Here is a 10450-nt window from a genome sequence, read left to right as displayed (position 1 = left end):
TCATTGTTGACGGTACTTGGCTTGTTTTCAGCTTGGGGCTACTAGGAATAGTGCTCCATGAACATTCTTGTTTGTAGTCTTTTGCTTTGTATACGTGTCGTCTTGGTTACATATATATCTAGGAGGGGCGTTGCTGGGTCATAGGATACACATATATTTAGCTTTAGTAGATACTGCCAAACTGTGTTCTGAAGTGGTTTCCCAATTGCAGTTCCACCAGCTCTGTATGATAGTTCCAATTGTTCTGCATCCTGTCTTTAGCCCTTCTACACGTAATATTGTATGCCTTTTCTTTTTTAAACTTTCTGTGGGTGTATGGTTGTTTTAATTTGAATTCCCCTGATGTATACATTTGTATATCTTCTGTAACAGACAAAGATACCCAACCAGCTTTAGCATTTATTGTGGACAAATAAGAGAAGGACCAAGAGGATCCCCTTGCAGAGGTCTGTGTTGTACATATTGATGTTGATACAACGCCTTCAATATTGCCTCTCCAAACCTTACCGTACCCTTTAAGAACAAATAGGAGGGGTGCCTGGGTGGCTCATTTGGTTAAGCCTCCAACTCTTGATTTCAGCTCAGGTCATGATCTCAGGGTTAAGAGATGGAGTTCTGCTTTGGCTCTGTGCTGAGTGTGGAGCCTGCTTAAGATTCTTTCTCTCCCTCTCCCTCTGCCCCTCCACTGCTTGCTTGTGTGCATGCTTGTGCACATGCACGCACACACACTGTCTATCTCTAAAAAGAAAAAGAAAAAAGAACAAAAAGGAAAGGAGTAACAAAAAGGAGTAACAAAAAGGCAAAGGTCTGTCCTTCCTGAGGAGGGACCCAAACCACATGCACTAGTCAAAGTATGTTGGGGACTTGACAGTGACCAAGTTTGCCAAACATTTTAAGCACTTATGGACTTGGAACCTAAGTTACTATGATGCCAGGAAATGCCCTTGGTCATGGTCAGAAAAATTACTTGAACTGGATTTAGAAATAATTTTCCAATTGACAGTATAAACTTATAGGTGGGTTCTTTTGGGCCAGTATCAACTCAGGTGGTTGTGACTGATATTGCTGAATGTATTGTGGAAATAGATGTGTTAATTATAGGTAATAATTCTCTTGATCATAAGGGATGTTCCCAATGGGGAAATGCCACAATTAGAATAATGGTTGTGGCACAAGGACACAACCCAGAGCCTATGAGACCTCTCCAGTGTAGTCACATAGTTACTGTGAAGCCGTACAGGAGACCAGGGAAGGGGATCAGGGGAGTAGAAGGGGTCAGAGGTCACTATAATGATCAAATAGCTAATGGAGGCAGAGGTGTTTAAAGAAACTATATCACATAACAGCCCTCAGTGACCAGGGGAAAAGCCGATATTATTTGGCACGTCACCATGGACTCCCACAAGCTCAATGTGGCAGTAATATACTGGCACATGCAGTTCCAGATTTAACAATCATAGAATCCATAATGCAGACCGAAGGTCTTGTTTTGCAGTTGTAGACATTGCTAATGCTTTCTCAGCATCCCATTGCCTCCTGAAGATTAGAGCCAATTTGCCTTCACAGGTTCTAATTACCTTTATTTTATCATGTTGCCATAGGCTATCCTAAACTCTCTATAATTTATCACTAGTGGATAGGCTTAGCCCTAAAAAAAAGCTGAAATATCACCAGATATGTCTTGGTACCCTTACATCGATGGCATTATTCTGAATGAAAGGGCTAAAGACAGCGTGTAGACTGTCTTTCATGAGATGAGTCAATATATGAACCAGAGCTGGAAGATTAACATCCCAACAAGATACTGGGGCTAACCACGCAAGTAAGCCACTTGGGAACCATGTGGGCTGATGCTCAGAGAAAAAGCCCTGACCTTGTTAAAGAAAAACTGTTGATCTTAATACCTCTAGCAAACAAAAATGAGGCACAACATCTGCTGGCTTGTTCCGGTGTTGGAGGCTCTCCATACCTCACACGAGGATGAGAATCTTGCTGAACTCATCATATCGGATCGCTCAAAAGAGGCCCTCTCACACTGTAGATGCAGCCGTGTCAGATGCGGTGTCTGGCCCAGCACTTTGGACTTCTTGGGAGCTTTGGAACACTAACATTCCTGAGTATTCCTGGGCCTGGTTCATGCACTTACCAGCTAAGGTAAAGGGAGGTGGGATGTAGTAGACCACTGCCACTGGGCAGCCTCAAAGACAACTGCTTAAAACTGTGTGTGGCAAAGAGAATTCTGCATAATGGGAGGAGCTGTAGGCTGTTGTGCTTCCCCTGGAAAATATTCCCCCAAATGCACCTTGTGACATTTTCACTGATTCATGGGCAGTAGCCAATGGACTGGCAATGTGGTGTGGTGCCTGGCGGTGGGACAACTGAATGATCAAATTTTAGCCTCTTTGGGGATGAAGCGTTATGATAGCAGACTGCACAAGACCCACATCCTGTTTGTGACCATGTGGATGCCCATGGTAAAGGACCTTACAAAGATGAACATCAACGGAATCCACAAGATGATCAGATAAGGACCCAGGTAAGGACCATAGCCACCTGGACACACCATCACACAGGGCATGAGAATTTATCATTCGTGACTAAGCCTAAAAATAAGACACAGTGATTCCAGCACATGAGGTCAAGAAAGCCCAGCAAATATGCCCAGGCTGTCAGCTATGCAGTTGAGTAGCAGAGAGAACTCTGGGACCAATAACCAAGGATACCAAACCTGGCCGGTGCTGGAAAATAGACCATATGGGCTCTCTACCCTCCACCTAAGGGTACTGCTGAGTGTTGATGACAATAGACACCTTTTCAGAGTCCAATACTTCCATCCCTGTCCACAGAGCAGATGGGCAGCCATACTATTCAGGGGTTTTAGATGGACAGTGTTATGTTGTTACCTATTTGTATTCCCTAAACATATCCAGTCAGACCACAGTGCCACCTTACAACAACAACAACAAATATGCAGCAGTAGGCAGCAACGGGGGATATTCATTGGAACTTTCACGGCCGTGTCATACCTAGGCAGCAAGTGCCATTGAAAGACGAAATGGACTCTTAAAAGAGAAATTGGAAAAGATAATCGGACAACCAAGCCCCACTCCCCGTGGAGCACACGCTTTAGACAGGCAATTTGGGCTCTAAATGTGGCAATTCCCCCAAAATGGTAATTTTCATTTAAATAGAATGTGTATGAACTCTACACCTGAAACTAATGACGTACTATATGTTGGCTAATTGAATTTTAAATAAATAAATAATAAAATGTTTGATTATAAGGAAGAGGAGGGAAGAAGTCGAGTTGGCTCTAAGAACTCAATCCACATAATCAACTTCTCGCTCTACATTTTTTCCTCCCACACTTACTCCTGGAGAACAGGGGGTTGGGAAACTCTAACCTAGTACTTCTTTTGTCTACTGGCTGTCCTTATTGGATTTGGCAATTATGGATATTGATGACAATGATCATGAATATGAGGTGATGACTGCTAAGGTAATGTTGGCTGGCATACACATGGGGGGGGACGCCGTTCTAGGATGGTCCAAGGTATAGAAAGAAACCACAGAGGCACTTAGGGACCAGTTGTGTGGTGTAAGACATGGGGAAGGTTGGAAAAAGAATGAAGTGATTGCTGCAGAGACTGGTGGGGGACCAATCATATAGTTGTAGAAAAAAAGGAACAACTCTTTTTGGGGAGAGAGCACTTTAGACCCTTTGAGGTCTGAGTAGAGGTAAGGACCAGTGATCCTTCTCAGCTCTTATCCCTGCCTGGCATTTGGCCAATTTATCTCAAACTGCCACCATCACCTCAACTTAACTGTTGACCAATAAGTGATAAACGCAACAACTACTGACTTCAGAAAGTAAGAGCCTCTGCTTGAGATGACAGAACAAGGCTATCATTCTGGACACTGATATGATTTTCTTTAACCTGTTCTCAGACTCTTTTCTTGTTTTTCAGACTATTGATGGTTCTAAACGCTCTAAGATGAGTGGTAATGACGATTGTATTGCCCTGGACTTCCTGCCGGCCAGTACAGCCGATACGTGGGCAATTTCTAACATTTCTTGCTACAGTTGATCAATGAATAAGGAAAAACAGAGCAACCCATTTTCACCTTAGAAAGTAATGCGGCTCTCTAAGGTTGATCCTGATAGCAGCTGGGGCATATTTAGCTGACTTGGCCCCAAATTGGAAGTTGTAGTTGTGGTCACTATGTTGCTTAAGACAACGGAACATACTTGGTCCAAGCCCCTATCTGTAAAATTAATTAGAGTAGCCCATGGGGTAGCCTGCAATCCTGAGAATGCTTAGCTGGATACTGAAAGGTCAGAGGGTGGTGTTGTAGGGAACAGCCCCACAATGGCAACATGGCCACCTTGCATGTACCCATGCAGGCAAAGGCTAGAAATATAGCTTATTTGAGTCTTGGCAGAATGTCTTATGATTCTCCCCAAACATGAGAGAAAGGGAGGCCATGAAGGAGCTGCTACAAGATCATCTCCCATATGCCTCTATATGTCAGACATTGGGAGACTGTTTTGTGATAGTTTCTCATCACTATTCAGGTTCTGGTGAAGTATGGGGCTTTCTTCCCAACCTCCACCCCTCAGAATAGAGCTGAAACAAAACAAAACAAAACAAAACAAAACAAAACAAAAGTTATTATAAAAATATTGAAAAAAAATATTGAACTGCTTAGCTGCAGTCTAGGACTGACTCCTCAGCAACTGGGGATACCCCATTCAGTCACCTAGCCCCTTTGGCTTAATCCAGGTGTTAGCTGGCCTTAGTTCTCACTTAGTGGATCTGGAGAAAAATCTACTTCCAAGCTCATTCTTTCTGGCAGATTTCAGTTCCTTGTGTTGCACGACTGAAGTCCCTATTTCCTTAGGCTGTGAGCTGGAGACCACTCTCAGATATTTTCCAAATGGCCCCCACAGGCAATTCACAACATGTATGTTTGCTTTCTTTCAGGCCAGCTAGAACACATCTCTCTGACTTCCTTTTTTGCTAGTAGAGAAAACACTGTTTTTAAAGGGCTCATGTTAGATTAGGTGAGGCCAACCCAAATAAACTATCTTAAGGCCTCTGATTAATCACTTTAAATACATTCACAAAATCTCTTTTGCCTTGTATTATAACATTATCAAAGAAGTAACAGCAGGGAGTGTATATCATGGGGTCCTTCTTAGAATTCTACCTACTGCAGCTATGGTAATCAGAACAGTGTTGTATTTGTACAAGGATAAAACATGGACAAAGGGAATGAAATAAAAAAAATTAAAAGATAGTCGCTTTTTAGAAAAATACCACATTAACTCAGTGGAGAAAGGATAGTCTTTTCAGTAAACGGTGCTGGAACAATTAGACATCCACAAGGGAAAAAAAGAATCTTTATCCTTACCTTACATAGTACACAAAATTAATGCAAGATTTTCTTTGACAAAATGCCTAATGTGAAGTTTTCACTTAGCTGTAAAATTAAGATAATATAACTTTAAAAGAATACATATGTAGAAAAAATCTTCATGTTGTTGGGAAAAGGAAAGATTTATTAAACAGAACATAATAAGTATGTCCTATTATGGTTTACAAATCCATAAAAGAAAAAGTAAGTAGGACTTCATTAAAATTAAGAAATATCATTCATCAAAAGACACAATGAAGAGAGTGAAAAGATAAACCACAGACTTGAAAAAGGCCTTTGTAATACATTATAGACTTGTATTATAAATATAAAAACAACTCTCCTACAAATCAATGAGAAAAAGGTGACAAACAACCCAATAAAAGTGGGCAACAGGCTTGCACAGACACTTCACTAAAGAGTATATTTAAATGGCATAGGAAAGGATGCTAAAGGTCAGTACTTTTCAGAGAAATGCAAATTAAAACTGCAATTTAATCTACTACATACCTAGTAAAATAGTTAAAATTGAAAAGACAGGGGCACCTGGGTGGCTCAGTCAGTTAAGCATCTGCCTTCAGCTCAGGTCATGATCAGGTCCTGGGATTGAGCCCCGTGCAGGCTCCCTGCTCAGCAGTTCCCCCCCAACCAAATAAATAAATACAATATTTAAAAAAGAAAAATAAATAAAATTGAAAAGACATTATCAATTGTTGATGAGGATATGAACCAAATAGAATTCTCATACATTGCTAGTGGGAATGCAACATGGTACAGCCACTTTGCAAAACTGGCAGCATGTGGAAGGCAAGATAATGTCCCCACAAAGATGTTTACAGCTTGGATGTAAAATAGGGTTCTCCAGTAAAACAGAACCATTAGAGACCATATATATATTCTGTCAACTGAGAATTTTATGCCCCAAAAATATCTTCCAAAAATTAAGTACTTATTTTGACAAAGAAAAGCTGAGATAATTGACTAGCAGGAAACCTGAACTAAATAAATGCTAAATGAAACTTTACAATCCCTATACCCAACATGGGGTGCAAACTCATCACCCCAAGATCAAGAGCCACATGCTCCACCAACTGAGCCAGCCAAGTGCCCCAAAGAAAATGTATGATGTAAAAACAAAATTATACCAAATGGGTCAACACTTTTTTTTTTAAAGATTTTATTTATTTGACAGAGAGAGACACAGTGACAGAGGAAACACTAGCAGAGGGAGTGGGAGAGGGAGAAGCAGGCTTCCTGCTGAGTAGGGAGCCCGATGTGGGGCTTGATCCCAGGACCCTGGGACCATGACCTGAGCCGAAGGCAGACGTTCAATGACTGAGCCACCCAGGCGCCCCTGGATCAACACTTTTAAAAAGAACCTTTTGGACTTTGTTAAAGTATAGAAATATTGTTCAACTTTTTTGGAAGAACAATCACCTAGATTTTCCTGAATAGATTTGTGAATTGAAACGACCGATTTATTCAGGATGTTACACAAATATTCATATTTGTTACCGGAAGTTTTATCTTGCCCTTTAAATGTAAAATCAAGGGGCGCCTGGGTGGCTCAGTTGGTTAAGCGACTGCCTTCGGCTCAGGTCATGATCCTGGAGTCCCGGGATCGAGTCCCACATCGGGCTCCCTGCTCTGCAGGGAGTCTGCTCCTCCCTCTGACCCTCCCGCCTCTCATGTGCTCTCTCTCTCATTCTCTCTCTCTCAAATAAATAAATAAAAAAATCTTTAAAAAAATAAATGTAAAATCAAGGTTATGCAAGAATCATAAAATTAAATGTCAAGCTTGACGTTTAGATAAACTAGGAGGAGCTCCTCAAAATTTTGGGAATTTTACCTATAAAAAAGATCAGGTACGGGGCGCCTGGGTGGCTCAGTCGTTAAGCGTCTGCCTTCGGCTCAGGTCATGATCCCAGGGTCCTGGGATCGAGCCCCGCATCGGGCTCCCTGCTCTGCGGGAGGCCTGCTTCTCCTTCTCCCACTCCCCCTGCTTGTGTTCCCTCTCTCGCTGTGTCTCTCTCTGTCAAATAAATAAAATCTTTAAAAAAAAAAAAAAAAAAAAAAGATCAGGTACAGGGCACCTGGGTGGCTCACTTGGTTAAGCATCCGACTCTTGATTTTGGCTCAGGTCATGATCTCAGAGTCCTGAGAGTGAACCCTGTGTCAGGCTCCCTACTCAGTGGGGAGTCTGCTTTTCTCTCTCCCTCTGCCCCTACCCCTGCTTGTGTGCGCTCTCTATCTCTCTCTAAAATAAAAAAATAAATCTTAAAAAAAAAATCAGGTACTAGATATGTCTCCTGAGGCAAGGGAAACAAAAGTAAAAATAAACGATTAGAACTTCATCAACGTAAAAAGCTTCTGCAGAGCGAAGGAAACAATCAAGAAAACTAAAAGGCAACCTATGGAATGGGAGAAGATATTTGCAAATGACATACCCAATAAAGGGTTAGTTTCCAAAATATATAAAGAACTTAAACAACTCAACAGCCAAAAAACCGAATTATCCAATTTAAAAAATGGGCAGAAGACATGAATAGACATTTTTCCAAAGAAGCCATACAGATGGCCAACAGACACATGAAAAGATGCTCAACAACACTCATCATCAGGGAAATACAAATCAAAACTACGATGAGATATCACCTCACACCTATCAGAATGGCTAAAATCAACAACACAGAAACAACAGGTGTTGGTGAGGATGTGGAGAAAGGGGAACCCTCTTACACTGTTGGTGGGAATGCAGACTAGTGCAGCCCCTCTGGAAAACAGTATGGAGGTTCCTCAAAAAGTTAAAAAGAGGGGCACCTGGGTAGCTCAGTTGGTTAAGCATCTGCCTCCAGCTCAGGTCATGATCTCAGGGTCCTGAGATCGAGCTCCGCATTGGGCTTTCTGCTCAACAGGGAGTCTACTTCTCCTTCTCCCTCTGCCCCTCCCTCCCCACTCATGCTCTCTCCCTATCTCTCAAATAAATAAACAAAATCTTTTTTAAAAGTTAAAAATAGAGCTACCCTATGATCTAGCAATTGCACTAGTAGGTATTTACCCAAAGAATATAAATTGAAAGGATACATGCACCCCTACGTTTATAGCAGCATTATCGAAATAGCCAAATTATGGAAAGAGCCCAAATCGACTGATGAATGGATAAAGAAGTGATATATGTATATCACTTATATATTAATATATATATATATAAATATAAATAATGGAATATTACTCAGCCATGAAAAAGAATGAAACCTTGCCATTTGCAATGATGTGGTTGGAACTAGAGAGTAGTATGCTAAGTGAAATGTCAGAGAAAGACAAATACCATATGATTTCACTCATACGTGGAATTTAAGAAACCAAAGAAGCATAGGGAAAAAAGGAGAGAGGAAAACCAAGAAACAGACTCTCAACTCTAGAGAATAAACAGATGGTTACCAGAGGAGAGGTGGGTGGGGGGATGTGTTAAATAGGTGATGGGGATTAAAGAGGGCACTTGTGAGGAGCACTGGGTATTGTATATAAGTGATGAATCACTAAATTGTACGCCTGAAGCTAATATTACACTGTACGTAACTAACTGGAATTTATTTTTTTTTAAGATTTTTATTTATTTGGCAGAGAGAGAGACAGCAAGAGAGGGAACACAAGCAGGGGGAGTGGGAGAGGGAGAAGCAGGCTTCCCTCGGAGCAGGGAGCCCAACGCGGGGCTCGATCCCAGGATCCCGGGATCATGACCTGAGCCGAAGGCAGACGCTTAACGACTGAGCCACCCAGGCGCCCCACTAACTGGAGTTTAAATAAAAACTTAAAAAAAAGATCAGGTGGTTTCTTTAGCTATGGGCAATTTATTTAGTTTTTATTGGACTAGTGGATGTTTATATTTCTCTTGACTGAGTTCTGGAGATTTGTTTTTGAAGAATATCATGCATTTTACTTTTTTGAAATTATTAGCAAAAAGAGTGTATCTCTTACCCATAAAATCTATAATTTGTAGTAACATCAATTTCTCAGTCCTAATGCTTATCTTTTTTTTGCCAAAATTGCTACATTGTTAATCTTTTAAGAAACACCATTTGTGGGGTGCCTGGTTGACGCAGACAGTTAAGCATCCAACTCTTGGTTTCAGCTCAGGTTCCGATTTCAGGGTTGTGTTATCGAGCCCTTTGTTGGAGTCTGTTTGGGACTCTGCCCCACCCCTTCTTTCAAGAGCCTTTTTAAATGCAATTAAACACACACACACACACACTATACATACAATGTATATATCTATATATAGATATGAAGATTAATATACATATTCAGTAGAAACATAATACTGCTCTCAATCTTATGTATTTCACTTCAAGTATGGCAAAATAGGATGACTAAGATAACTGTCGTCGGTGTGTAATGAGGAGTAAATGAGTTATGAATGCGTGAATGTAACTAGTGAATTGTTTTGTAAATGTTAGTATTTTCTTCATCTATTTTATTTATGGAATGGTGTTTAACCATAAGAGACACTCCATATTGGAAAAGAAAAAACTTAAAACCAAAATAAAGATGTTAAGATGTAGCAAGCTCTTCCTACAGAATTCAATCTTTATGCTGATCGTAACATTTATACCAGAGAGAAAGTGTATATAAAGTTCTATGGGATGGTTGAGATCACAACTGTCACAGCATAATGAGGTTTATTACAAAAAGTATAATATAGAACACATTATCTGACTGATAAGAGAACACATTGGGTAGCCAAAATATCTGAATACTGATTTGATTCTCATCTAAGTTACCCTTTTATTAAGGATGAAATCAACACAACTGCCAACAGTGGTAAATTTAGGGGAGAAACTAGGGAAAGGGAAACAGGCAAACGGGAGTTTAGTTTATCTGCAATGTTTAAAATTTTGTAAGTATAAGACATCCATAGATTATTTCAGAAATAAAAAATAGAAAAAGGAGACAAGTATACAAAATGCAAACAGGATGTTGAAAGAAGCATTGTTTATAAGGCAAAATTTAGAAGGCAAACATTTTATCAAAA

The sequence above is a fragment of the Halichoerus grypus genome, chromosome 15, assembly GCF_964656455.1.
Source record: "Halichoerus grypus chromosome 15, mHalGry1.hap1.1, whole genome shotgun sequence".
Lineage (NCBI taxonomy): Eukaryota > Metazoa > Chordata > Mammalia > Carnivora > Phocidae > Halichoerus > Halichoerus grypus.
Note: the sequence above shows the minus strand (reverse complement) of the source record.